The sequence below is a fragment of the Odontomachus brunneus genome, unplaced genomic scaffold (genome assembly GCF_010583005.1).
Source record: "Odontomachus brunneus isolate Ranch 3 - 2012 unplaced genomic scaffold, Obru_v1 Obru_scaffold_026, whole genome shotgun sequence".
Lineage (NCBI taxonomy): Eukaryota > Metazoa > Arthropoda > Insecta > Hymenoptera > Formicidae > Odontomachus > Odontomachus brunneus.
This window is the reverse complement of record NW_022639476.1, coordinates 2225069-2239737: the sequence shown is the minus strand read 5'-3', so window position 1 is coordinate 2239737 and position 14669 is coordinate 2225069. Positions and strand designations below refer to the sequence as shown.

At 44.9% G+C, this 14669-nt stretch overlaps 1 protein-coding gene across 14 annotated transcripts in view; it reads right to left on the bottom strand.

The window, feature by feature from the left end:
• LOC116842626 (zinc finger protein 608) overlaps nucleotides 1-14669 on the bottom strand; it is a 296735-nt gene that overhangs the window by 57235 nt on the left and 224831 nt on the right. The gene's annotated exons all lie outside the window — the stretch shown is intronic.

Below are 14669 nucleotides of genomic sequence, written 5' to 3'. Positions count from 1 at the left end.
CGCGCGAGTTGGGATAATAATAATAGGAGTGCACGGGTGGAAACACAGCTTCGGAGCGCAATCTAAGTTCTCCCCGGAGTTTTTAGCCGTTTCACCGTCTTTGCAATATCACAGATTCGCCTTCGCAATATCTAGCAACGAAAGTAGGAAAAAGAGAAATCGGAAATATTCCGCAAGGTGAACTGAGGAACAAAATACATAACGAAATATGATTAACACATTGAACATCGTGACGATCACTAGTACTCTGAGAAATAAAAAATATTTAAATAAAAATATTCATTCGGTATGGATGGTATTTATTCATAGAAAATAAAATATTTGCTAATATATGAACAACTAAAAATATTAACTGCAGGAGCAAATTTTCTTGCTTTCATAGCAAAGTTATTTAGTTGAGATAGCTAAATAACTTTGCTATGAAAGCAAGAAAATTTGTTCCTACAGTTAATATTTTTAGTTGTCCATATATTAGTAAATTTTTTTTTCCGTATACGTACTAAAAACAAATACTTTACACATATACATACACACATACAAATGAGAAAATACATCTTTTCTTGAAGTTTTCTTAAAACTTTTGCTTTTCACGAAAGCAATTGTTTGCAATTTTTTCTTACTTAAATAAAAGAATTTAAATAAATATGCTATTAGTATTCACCGAAAGTAAATATATCTTACTTTTTACAGATTTTTCCTCTCACAGTATTCCACGTTTCATTAAGTTGCATGTAAAATGTAATTAACTGCATCTGAAAATCGCCTGTACGTTACAGAGAATCGCCAAAACGGAAATAGGATTTATTTACGATTATTGATTCTGCGCTCTTTTAATTACACTTATTTATCTTCAATAATTCCACCGTCAGTTAAGCTTTCGCTAATAAACAGAAATCAATGCGGCAGTCAATGTGTGAACGATATTTTTCGATTCACACGCGAGGAACACGCGGAGAGATGAATGGAGCGGAATTGTCAAGAGAAAGGGGAAATAAAAAATTCTCTAAGAGGGCAAGGAAAATAAAAGCAAACATTTTCGAAAGCACGTTAATCTCGCATTCGTCCATCCTACTAACCCAACGGCGTGCAAGCCATGTCGTTTTACGTTCGCAAATGCATATATATATATACATATATGCACGAGAGAAATATTATTCCCATGATATCGCCGCGGGAATTACTACATTCTCCTGTTGCGAAATGAAATTACCAAATGAAGACAAAAGATACGGGGAGCGCGAGCTTGTACTCCATTCGTGTTTTAAGAGAAAGGAAGAAAGAGAAAGAGAGAGAGAAAGAGACTCGAAAAACGCGAGTGTTCTTTTTCTTTATTTTCCTTCCGCTTCTTCCTTCCTCTTCCTCCTTTCGGACTGAATCGTCGGTAGCAAGCGGTTAAAGAGTGTCCCTATTAAACGCTATTACCGTACCGCGGTAGACATACCGATGCAGAGACCCCGTTTTCCGCAGAGGCCACCGTATTCCGCTGTAACTAATCACCGTAAGTGCCGCGAAGGCGGTAATCCCCGGATGGAGGATTAGTGGGGTTTCTTGGGCGCGAAGGGTGAAGGATTATAACTCCGCTTCCGTTAAGTCGCGATAACTCCTGCACTACGGCAGAGCTCCGACAATATGAACGACTTAGCGACGGATCGATATTAACCCTGCCGGCGAAACTAATTTGACGCCGCACGGACTCGCGCTCTGGTCTTGCGAGGAGGAGGAGGATACCGCTCTATCCTCCTCGGTGAGGAAGATGTGCGTATCGCCGCCCTCGAGTCGTCTCTGTGCGGCAAGATGAGCGATCGCGCATCCGCGGAATTTAACTGTACGCTTAAATCCCACCGAAAGAAGAATACATCAGGCGAGATTTTATTTGCGGATTTGGCCAAATTTTGCGCCTACGTTCAACTGGCAAGTCGAGTCGAGTTTGAAAGAAGATGTAACGGTGTACATGAAAAAACAGAATAGTTGTGTCAACCAGAAAATAGTAATATACACTGAGAGAAAAATTATCTTAAAATCAACAAATATTTCCTTGGTGGGTGCCATTTACTAAAATCTACATTCTCTTTACTTAAATCAAATATTGTTTATTTAAATCAAGTAAACAATATTTGATTTAAGTAAAGAGAATGTAGATTTTAGTAAATGGCACCCACCAAGGAAATATTTGTTGATTTTAAAATAATTTTTCTCTCAGTGTATGGCATAGCTTTTATTTCTGACTTCAGTAACCAATCCTTAGTTACGTTGATCTATGCGACATCATACATTATTATTGCAATTCGTTACCTGAAAAAGTCTCTTTTTGAGAATTGGTTCTTGAAGCCAGAAAGAAAAAAATCGCAATTTGGACTCGGATTCTTCCTCATCGGGATTTCTTTCGCACTCTGTGAAACAACTGTGACGTTTATTTCTAAGATGTACACGTGCCCATTAAATCGAATATATTTCTAATTAACTGCAAGCACGCGATAGTTCCGACTGAGAACACATCGCAAGTAATGAAAAATCCATTTCAAGTTAATAGAGAGAAGTTGGCCGTAAACAAAGGAGCGCTGCGAGAAGGGACTTAATATTCAGTCCCGGTGTCAAAGCGCGGAAATATTAACAGTAACGCGAGGACAAAGGGAGGACAGGTTTTAAACTCGGTTTATTCAATGTGTCATTTTATTAGGACCCGTCTGTTTTTGCTGCGAGAGAAAGAGAGAGAGAGCCTCATTTGAATAACACGTTTCCCGCCGAGTCCGACCAAGAGACTCGCTCTTTTCCTCTCTCACCCCCCGGGGACTCGTTGTCCCAGCCACACCGCGCGCACACTTACGTGTTCCAGCCTGGAAATTATGTCTCGCGCATGTTAAACATCGCGAACGGTCGCGCGGGCGCGTTCCCATGCCGTTTCTTCTCCGGTTACGACACGCACGTAGAGTGAGATCTCGTCTCATCTCGAGCCGAAATTTCGAATATGCTGTGTGCGTCACAAATGTGCGAGGAAAAAGAGAGAGAGAGAAAGAAGAGACAGACGGCGACTTGTGTGACGCTTCCGCGCGGCCATCTTGCACGTATCACCCGCGAGTACATAATTTTTCACGGGGAATTCCCCCGACCGGACATACATTCGCGGAAAAAAATTCCTCGAAGGCGACTCGCTCGTTCCTCCCGCGCGTTGCGCGATATTTTTAGCGCGCAAACGAGATTTTCAAGTGCGAACTCGGCGGGTCGCGAGAAACAAGTTTGAAAAGAGGAGAGAAAGAAAAAGACCGCGTCGGGGATTAATATAAGAAGCCGTGAGATTCGGCCGCAGCCGAGCTCGTAAAACGAATCTCGAAGGTGCGGCTGGCCGAACGTCCGAACTCGTTAAATCACTGCAGGTGCGCGACGTAACTTTTGCCGCTGGAAAAAGTTGACTAATTAGTCTCAGGTGTGTGTGTGTGTGTGTGTGTGTGCGCGCACGTACACCCGATCGCGATAAAAAATTCCCAACGCGTTGCAGCGGGTAATTTCTACGCAAAAGTTACTCAACGGAAATCCAAACGTTTCGCTTTTTTTTCTTTTTTTTTTATGAAACTGGGTGTATCCTTCGTTCGGAACGGAGAACGGGAAAACATGGTCGCGTGTTGATAATGAATCGACTAATTACAGGAGGTACCCCAAAATTATCGTACAATACGTTAATAGCGTATTGGAGCTTAATTGCAGTCGAAAATTCCTTGAAGCAAAAAGAGTGGCGGACATTGTTTGTCGAACTTTCCAACTTTTAATATTGTACGCCTAACTTTCCGACTTTAATATTATATATCTTCGTAATCGAGCTTTCAATTAGACTTTTGTCCAAGTGTACTCCGCGTGAAATTAACTAAGAGTGTAATTTGTTATTCATTTGGCTTCCTGAAGTTTAACTCATCGAAAAGCCGCCTTCCTTATCGGCTATTTTGAGTTCACAACTCAAAAAGTATTAATGTCCTTTAGATGAGACATTTTTGTATTAGAAATTTCGATTTCAACCTGTAGAACTCGCTATCAAAGAGTATTGGTCGTGTAATAAATTTTGGATCTTTTAGGAAAAATGAAATGATTGAATTTATGTGTCGTTACAAAGTTACGAAGCCATGTATGTGAAAAATGACTGAAGATTGTTACATAAAATTATAAGAATTAAATATAATTATAAAAATAAAATTACAAAATGAAATTATAAAACTTAAAATTATAACAATTATAAAAAGATGATAAAGATACAAACGTTTCATTTACTGGCAAATACAAAATAATTTATTACACAGCGATATTGCGACCAATATCGCACAATGGCTTTGATATTAACAATGATACAGCCTGTACCGAGCGAGGGTAAAGTGATTCTCGGCTTTGTCGAGCAAGATCGAGTATTGCGGGCGATCGAGAAAAAGGGAGAGAAAAAGGACAATTCTCGGACATACTCATGTGCATTTAAAGCTACTTCGATGTATAATTTAATTCACGAGCGGGCTGCTTTACGACTAATAACCGACGAGTTTTCATGCGCGTTGAATAATATCGTAACATTTACGGCGTATCCCATCATTAAACTCGTACCTATAACCCCTCCCTCCTCCCATTAAATTCCTGCCATTAAGCGACGTTCACACAGCCGGTCGCCCGGAAAAGCCAAGGCGATCGCACAGCGGTGCGGCAAGAGCGTAAAAGTCGGTCGACGATCCGACTAGCAGCCTGAATTCCCGCGAGTATCGATACTCTAATTATCCGGTTAGCTCACTCGTCACGCTCGAGCGTGTCTCTATTTGCGTTATCTCGCCGGCGTTAAGCAATAAATTGCCGGCGATCGTTAACGCCCCGGCGTGAATTTATAACAAGTATACGGGCAGGGCAGGAGAAGGCGAGGCGAGCCGGGCTCGTAAAAGCGCGATACGCAGCGACCATTTTTCCGCAATTAAGCGGCCCGCGCGCGTATCGGCGCCGATAATGAAACTAAACAATAACGCGGCGGAAGGAGCGCGACCGAGACGAATCGCGCGTGCGAGAACGCGCGTCGCAATAAAACCGCCGGTAGCGGTGCGCAAACGTCCTTAAAATGTCAACGCGCTCGTGAGGGTTTTAATAGCGCTCCCGGACACGCTCGTCAACGAGCGTCGTTCGCGCCGCGCGATTAATCCCGTCGATATCCGCGAGAATGTGCACACGAAGGGGGACGAAGGGGGGACAATTTCTCGCAGTGCCTCTCGGTTCTGCTCGATTCCGTACGGGAAATAGTCGCGAAGCCAATTCTGAAGATTTCATTTATTTACACGGACTCGTGAAAATTGGCTTATTTCGCTACGCAGTTTGCGTTTACTCCGATATTCCGGTATCTAATTTAATGCAGCAACACATTCGTACACGGAAAACTTCATTCGTGTAACTGAATTTGCTGTTACCTGAGGACCAGATAAAAAACTCGATTGTGGGAACAGAAAGATTCTTAACGATTCTTCACGATTTTGAACACAGAAATTTTTTTCCGTGTAGTGATATATTTATTAATTCCCTGAATCAGTAAATTGTTTCCGATCGAATTAGAGCAAAAGGAGTATTTTATTGATAATCAGTGAGTATTCGCTGATTTTCAATGGAAATATCCTCATGTGGAAAAAGCAACTCCATTAATGTAACTGAATTTTCTGTTATTTGGGCACCGAATGGAAAACTCGGTTGTAGGAACAGAAAGATTCCTGTAGGAATCCCGTTTCTACTCAGCCGATTGCTCTCTGTTATCTCAACCGAATTCTCACGCAGTTGAATATTCTTTTGCAGTAACAGATATCTTATCAGCGAGTTTTTCGTCTGGTTCCCATTCAGCTGCACGAATCTCTTTTCCTGTGCACTTTACTGCTCCGTCTTATATTTTATTGATTTTGACGAGTGGAAGTAAGACCTCACTTTGTAAAGTTTGCATCTGCATCTAAAATTCCATCTGTGGCGATAGAATTAACGACTTTGCCGGCGTGCAATGACACTGTCCGTAGTTGCAAACTGCATCAATAATAGGAATAGTCGCTACTGTTAGCTGATTCCTTTAAATCTCGCCGATAGCAGTGCTATACTTATAATTGAGCTGGCAATTTATACGTATAGCATTTCAACGAAGAGTACCTGACGGTACTTTAGAGAATAGGTCACACATTTTTCAGTTAACACGTTCCGTGTGGGTCGTATACAACCCATTCTAAACTTTCCATTCGAGCCGTTTAAAATTTTCGCTATTAAATGGGAATTTTTGTAAAATCATATACTCATGTTCAAATATTAGTGCAGTTATCATACCGTGGCTCGCCCACGCTCCACGCGGCGTAGCGGTCAGTTTTTTCGATTTTCTTTTTCCTTTTTTATCAAAATAATTATTAAAATCAGCAAAAAAATCATACTATAAAAAGTACTGACATTCTATGATGATTGTCTTGACAAGCCGCATTTGCCGTGTTTTAATAAAAAAACATTGCAACATGCCTTTATGATTATAAAAAATGTATAACATAAAATAATATTCACAATATTTGAAATAATATGTTTTATTCAAAGTTAATCCTGACACTATTAAAAAATGTTACGTGCGACCTGCACGACATGCATAACTTGTTAGAACAAAAATTTTTGCTTTGTTCTGTAGTGCACCTTAAACTCTACGTATCTCTTGATAATTATGATTGTTGTAGTCTCATAAATATTATAAGGCGTGTATCATAAATAAAACTATTAATCTCAATAATGACCCACGCGACGTGAACGGGAAGCCGCCGAAAATGGAACGTGTTAAATTCGATTTAATCAATGGACACAAATTATTCGCTGGACGATCGATATTTAATGACAGTCTAATGACGTGCCGACCGACCGTAAAGTATCGCCGCGTTTACACGTGTCGTCGCGACACAGTTGACGTGTCAAGAGCGAGAGATCTCCGGCGAAATGGACGTAACGAGCGGCGCAGGCGATCGAAACGCAATATCCGCGTCCCTGTCGAACATGCATACGACGAAGCGTAATACGACATGAGCGCGCGCGCACGCGGCTGAATTTTTCCGCGTGACTATCGTATCGATTAATTAGCCGGCTGATAAACGACCCGCCGCAGTCTGTGAATGAACGTCGCCTGGGAGAGAAATGATAGTGGAACCACCCAAGGCGATCGTTCCACTTCTTCTGCGCGCTCCAACCGGACGTGGATACGGCGCTCGCTAATCGGGGAATGGAAAATCATCGACTGCGTGACGAAACGGACAGATTTAGTCGCGGCCGAAGGTTTTATTAGATTCTCCACGGACGAGTCTTTCTCGGGGAAGGTAGACGTTGCAAAACCTATTCGCGTGATCGTCGTAACGCGATCAAAGTCAAGACTGAACCTGATCTCGGCAGTCTGTTATTATAAACGATCAAATTGATCTCCGATGAAAAATCGGACGAATCTCTGATTATTGGTGAATTTATACCCGACTAGAAATTTATCCCACGATCTTGATTGATCCCAAGTAGCTGTTTTGTTTTGTTTGTACGAGGCGATGTTAACGAGTTCTGATAAGCCATGTAACGCAACACTCGGGATTTTATGGGTAATAAGAATTAATAATTAGAACCTTCTCAATAATTAGGATTCGCGTGATAACTTCACTTTATATACAAGGCGGGTAATTGATTAGGATCGATTAAGACATTGGAATAAATTTCTAATCGGATAGATTGCGAAATAAAAGCAACATGAGAGAGAAAACATTTTTCATGCAAGAACAGAAGTTTATAGTAAAATTCGTTATGGAATTTTGTAGCCGAAGAATGAATCGACATTTTCTGCAGCGATTGATTATCCTTTCATTTCATATGTGCTATTTATATTTCTGGAGTTGCGAGATATGTGCTATTAAAAAATTTGATGTTGAGAAGTAATGAACTTAGAAGAACTGTCTACTTGCACATCCAAGCGTATTATTTTGGCGCGTTTCTTACCGTTTCAAGTTACGTCATTTAACACGCTCAAACGTATTAAATTTATTTTACACGTTGGAAACACGTTAAATAATGTGAGAAACGCAAGAGACGTGTAAAAAGAGCTTGAGTTAGATTACACGCTTGCGCGTTTAAAAATAACCCACTTGGACTTGCAGCGTATGAATACAAATCCGTATTTAATCACGCTCTCAATCAGAGCCCGTAAAGTAATTGGCAATTATAGGTACAATAAATGGCTGTGAGTGGTAAAATGGCCTGCGAGCGGAGTGGAGTGGTAAAATTTTCACGCTTGGAGAGTGGATTTCGCAATCTTCCGTTCTGCGTCCGTCGCGATGAATAGCAGGCCTCTAATTGGCGGAAACAACTCTTTTCTACGGAGTATGGTGTTTCACGCTCGGACACGTGGGGATTTTGCGAAACGCCACGTTAGAACACGCTCGCAATGCCTCGAGGACTTTCTCACGCACGTGACAATGCCGCGATCGCTCGCACCGAGGCTGGCGCGACTCGCGTCGATAAATAAATAACGGAAGTATCGAGGAGAGCCAGGCCGTTAATCAGCGGCGACGCGCGTGTTATGCTTCTGTCGCGGCTGTTTATCGTCATTGAAATTGGTGCTACGTTACGGTACGTTCTCTTATTACGAGGAATCCATATCTCCTGAACTATACCGGCCAATTACCATACATCCTGCATGCTGTTAGAATTAATAGCGGTATAATGCCGCGATACTATCGAGCGGGTTCTACTACTTTGCGAACAAACTAGATGTAGATATTCTAATGGTTACGACGCGACCGTCGCCATCGCCGCCGCTCCGCCGATGTTCGGTCGATAAGCGTGAATTGCGTCGTTCAGCTCGAAATTCCGGAATGCCGGGCGAGTGAGCGGCGAAAATTCGGAAATCCCCGCGAACTGCGCGGCGCGAATTGCGGGAATCGTGGCCGCGAATCCCGCAGCTGGTCTTGCGGCGCGCGCGCGCGCGCGTGTGTGTGTGTGTGTGTGTGGTGAGAGAGACCGGGAAAAGTTTTCGCGCCGTCCGGTCATTTATTTGTTCTACTTCTGCTCTGCCTTCTCTAGCCGGGCCAAATGTAGATATTCTAATAACGCTGCTCTATACAGCCGCTCTGTGATATAACATCGGTCGATGGGAATATAATTCCCGACTGCTTGGGAAAAAGAGTGTATAAGGCATAATTGAAGAGGAAGGCGAATGAAAGGGTCTGCGCGCCACGGCGGCGCGCTTACAGCGCCGCGAGAGAGATTATCGACTTTCCCACTCAATTATTAACGACCGCGATAGTGTGATCTAACGTCTCGGCTAAGGACATAGGATATATTCATTCGTTGCGCGCGACTCCGCGTGATATGGCCGATAAGACAGGAAACAACCGTCTGTGTCGACAGGACAATGCGTAAGAACGATATGATCCGCTCGTTACTGCGATTGCGGCCATTACTTCGAGCTCGTCGGCGAATTTTGCGCCGGCGGATTTCCCCGCCGCGCAAAGTCGCCGCCAGCCGGTGATAAGTGGCGACCTGCATCCACTCGGCTCGATGCACTTCAACATTTCGATCGCGTTCACGCGTCGAACATGCTTTGGGAAGTTAATCATTCGTTACCGTATTAGTCTTCTGTCGTCGTTTACAGAGGATTGCATATACACCTAGTCATTCCTTAGATATGTCCTAATCGAGAGTTACTACAAATTTATCGACCTAATGCTTTCGTTTTTAGATAGTCGTGACTGCTGATTATTCGAAGAATATTGCAGTACTCTTATCTTTTTAGGAGTTATAAGATAGCGAACATAGTGCTTTTATCGTTAGCCATATTTTATGATTATGTTACCGCTAATAATGTCATGATTACGCGTAACACGTGAACGGATAACCGCAATTATAAACGCAAACGAAACATCAAGCTGTCCAAAGTGTCACAGCTGTTTGACGTCGTTGCGGTTTCCTCGAATTAGGGAATGGCTAGACATACATATATGCAAACTTGTGTACGTATTTTCTTCTTTCTTGTTTCAATCACATACTGTTTGTATGTGGATGAATTGCAAGATCTCCGTCATAAAGTAGAAAATCAAAAAGAGAAGAAAAAGAACGCGATCTATAGATGTCTTTTAATCGCGAGAATCGTAACTTTCGAATGTATGATTCGCAGTATCGTGTTATTTCTGTGCTTTCTTAATATATTCTTTTTACTTCAAGATTTGTGAGGAAACGCCGGGGCGCTGTTAAAATAGGAAAGAGAGAAGAAAGGAGGGAAAAAGAACGCGACCTAGCGAAGGTGTCTTAATTGTGAGGATCCTTGAATGCCAGGACGACGGTTCCTCGCATTGTCAGACTTATCTCACGAGAATCTCTATCTCTGTCTCTGGCGCGAGTTCACTGTAGCCGTTGGATCCGCAGATGCGATTGTGTTACTACACAAAAACTGGCCGGAACTTCCGTAACAACCTAATACATACGGGGCGGCGGGCCGGAGCGGAAAAGGCAGTTGGGGAAGCAGCAGGGGTTGCTCCGGGGGGTTGAACGGTTAACTTTCGTGACGAGGGTACGGCGAACAAAGTTTCCGACGATTCGGAGCGCGAAGAGAAGGGTAGAGGTAGAGCGCGGAGAGCGAGAGAGAGAGAGAGAGCTCCTCTACTTCCACGTCAACGTACTTAAACCCCTAAAGTGGCGCGGCGCGCGGTGGGTAGGTACAATGAAAAGTGCAGGCAGAGAGTGGTGATTACCGCTGAAACTGTTCGAGCACTTCGGCACACCTTCAAAAAGTCGCCCCGGTCGTTTGCTCTCCGTCGAGTTCTCCCAGGAGGCGGGAGATCGAGAGAGGAAAAGAGAGAGAAAGAGACAGAAGGAGAGATATCCCGGAAAATACTTGACATTCGAGGAGCGTCCGATTTTCTCCCAAATTATACACGGGGTATCGAAAAATTACACGTGTAAATTTGGAGAATCGGCTCAGCGAGATAGAGCTCTTGTAAAAAAAAAACGCGTCTAAGTTTCTCTCTCTTTCTCATACCTTTTCTTCCCCTCTCTCGTTCTCTTTTCAATCGATCGGAAATGAACGAGTCTCCTTCGCGAGTCAAGCACCGTATATTACTTGCGAAAACACGCATGCGCATGAAGTAAAGATGGTACAAAATTTTTTTTAAGCACAAGGCAACGATCTTTCCCTGAGAAGAAAATTAGTCGCTCTAATTAGGTGGCTCGAGTAGATGACGTGCGAGACTCGAGGCGAAGCCCGCGTCATAGACTGTTACTCAGAACGCCGTTACTTTAATCACTTAATTAACGTTCACACGTGATACTCGATCGCGCTAATTCGCCACCGATCGGGTAACCGAATCGCGTTCGTGTCTCGGGACCTGATATCTCGACAAGCGCTACAATTTGGTCCTTCTCTTTCTCTCCCGTCGTCATGCGACGAGCGCAAAAAGAATGTATGAAAATACCGTGTCGCTAATTCGATACACGTCGCACAAAGCGCGACTGCTCGTAGCGCGCTGCTGGCCAATATCGGCGCGCGGACAATTAACGTCGCGCAACGGTAATTACCCCGCGCGGCTCTTTCCACCTATTTCACCGAGTTATTTGCATTTAATGCGGAAATACGAGATTTCATTATTTGTAATAGCGCGGAACGCCGCGGTGATCCGCTTTTCTGGCCGGCTATATCGTGAGTCGCGCTATCAGCCGCGCGTTGGTGGTTATAACGTCGGCCGCTGAAAACGGGGCAAGTAATCGCGTGTAATCGCGTCGTTTCGTCCTGGTTCGATTTTTGCCCGTCCTTTTTCCTTTTTTGACCATTCCACCTCATAATTGACCTCGCACGGGTCAATGGGTCAATGATGTGTCCGCGGATCGAAGAATTTATCTCCGGATGCTGCCGTTCGTCGTTGCCTGTAAAAAAAGACGTCGCGGTCGGCAACCGCGGAAAACCGTGCACTGAGAGAAAAGTGTTTGTGCGCGTGTGTGTATGTGATATTTGTGTGACTAGAATTGCATTCGGTGAATGACGACAGTCGGGAAATTTATCTTCGCAGCATTATTTGCATGTGCATATTTCGTTGCTTGTTCTCTTCTTTCCGTCAGACCGACAAACATGATTGACGTTGAAAACGATTATAATTTCCCGTGAGATTAGTCTTTTACTGCATATAACTTGAAAATCACTTTTTCGATTCGAGCGACCTCGCAAGCGTTTCTGACGATCTCGATTTTGTCTCTAAACAGAAACTCAACTGTCGATATTAAATATCACATAAATCGATGATCGCTGGGATTTTCGCTTGGAAAAGAAAATAAAAGAGAGAAAGAGAGAAAGGGGGGCAGGAAAACAAAGATGGCAAATTGGTTGAAACACACAACCCCGGCAGAGAAAGAGAGAAAGAGATACGACAACGAATTTCGCGAGATTACATCGTGTTCGTGTTAATCATTCGTATATCGCATTCCGTAATGCAAACAACGATCCGCGATACGACGAGCGGGCGTTACGTTCGCGGTGGTGGCGCAGTAATGTACGTAATGTTGTACGCGGGGCTCCAGCCCGAGGCCATCGGGGTTAATTCGCGCGTACTTTTTGCGGCGAGAAGGAGCGGTTACAAAATCACTATTACGAGACCGCGTAAAGAGGGGAAGAGGTCGTCGGGAGGCAGCCGGGCGCCCGGGAGGGACAGGAGGAGGAGGAGGAGGTGCTGGCGATGGGCGCGGGAACAAGGGGAGAGGCAGAGGGGAGGTCGGGAGCGCGGATTTAATCCTTTACCGCAAAAGCGAATGTAGTACGCGGAGATTGTGCGAACGCGCACGTATACGCGCACAGACACATACACACACAGAGACGCAGACGGACGTATACAGAGACAGACACACATACACAAAGACAGACGACGGAGTCACGGTATATACGTGTATATGCAGCCGGGAATATACCGCAGGAATATTGATTCTCGCGCGAGGCTTTCCCGCGCCATCTGTCAGCACAGCGGAGGCCGGGGGCCCGACGTTCCGTGTACATTATAGACTGTTGGCGCTCGGCTTAGTTTCGTAAGCCGACCGCCACGGTTAGATAATATTTGCGTGTACGTGCAAATAAACACGCGCGCGCGCGCGAAGACTCGCGCGAGGATTTTCGCGCGCAAAGTGCGAGCGAACGGGCAACGACCACGAAGACGACGACGACGACGACGACGACGACCACGACAATGATGATGGCGATGGCTTTCGGCGATGTCCAGATTGCCTGTCGAACTTGGATCAGCGCTGACGCAAATTCGGGCGCTCAAGCGAAAGTCACGCACGACCGAAATCCGTCAATAAATGACAATAAATAAATCTACAGTCTGATTATATTGATGTCATTAATTTGTCGCACATACGCGTCGGTTATCGCTGATCAGCGCTCAACACGTCAAAGAGACAAGCGTGTGCCAAAAATAGTCGTAATTATGGATTCTGACAATTTCCCCCGAAGCGATGCGTTCTTCGCGAGCTTTTCCAGAGCGGACGTGTGAATGATGCGATAATTGGATGCGCGGCGGCGTCGGCGACGCCTTCCTCGTGGCTTATCAGCGTCGTCATAACTCAGAAGTACAACTAATAATTAGATGGCAAATACACTCCGGTATTTCAGGTGTCAACGCCGCCTGTGAAGTACGAGCAGCTGTTGAAACGTGTACACGCGCACGGTGCTGCTGCTTCGCGCCCGTCGACGGAGCCGTTACGCGCGCACTCCGCACGCCGTTGCATGCTGCATCCGCGGTCGCGGGAATACGAGACAGGATACGCGCGAGAGAGAGAGAGAGAGAGAGAGAGAGAGGGGGAGAGAGAGATAGATAGATAGAGAGAGAGAGGGGGGGAGGGAGAGAGAGAGAGAGAGAGTCCCGAAAGCCCGCGGCAAAAGTGGAGCAGTCACCGAAAATACATTACCTCGAAATCCCTCGTCGTCGTCGTCGTCGTCGTCGTCGTCGTCGCCGCGAGATATCGCGCGCGTTCCGAAATACTCCCCGTGAGGGAGCATACATAGCAAAATGCTATTCCGGAAACGTAACGGCGACTCTTATCCGAATTATCCCGAAAACGCGTCGTCCTCGAAATTCACACCACATCCGCTTCCCGAAGTGTCTCTCGACTGAATAACTCACCGGGATATCGCGCGGAACAGTGCGACGTTCCCGCGAGTCTCTCGCTGGAGACAGACGACTATTTTAATTTCAATCAACGATTTCCTGTTTGTCTCGCGACATCGAGACGACGCCCGCGCGAAGACGGCGAGTTCCGTTCATCTTGCCTTCGTCGACTGGCCCTCGTGAATGAAATTGTTCCGTTTGCGCGCGCTGCGGCCGAAGTGTGTCGACGCCACTTATCAAAACTAGATTAGCAATATGAACCGATCGCATTTATCTTGCTGACTGGTACGTTTTTCCAAATCGGGGTCACGATGATTTATGAGCCGCGTGCGCGCAAACGTCTGACTCTTGAAGGCATCAACGTGAAAAGGAACGGGAGTTGTGTGTGAGAGAGAGAGAAAAAAGAGAGAGAGAGAGAGAGAGAGAGAGAGAGAGAGAGAGAGAGAGAGAGAGAGAGAGAAGGGGGGAGAGTCAAAGAGCAGAATAATTCGCATATAGAAATAAAAATTCTCCCAGAAACGCTCTTCTCTCGCTCCATCCTCAGGGAAT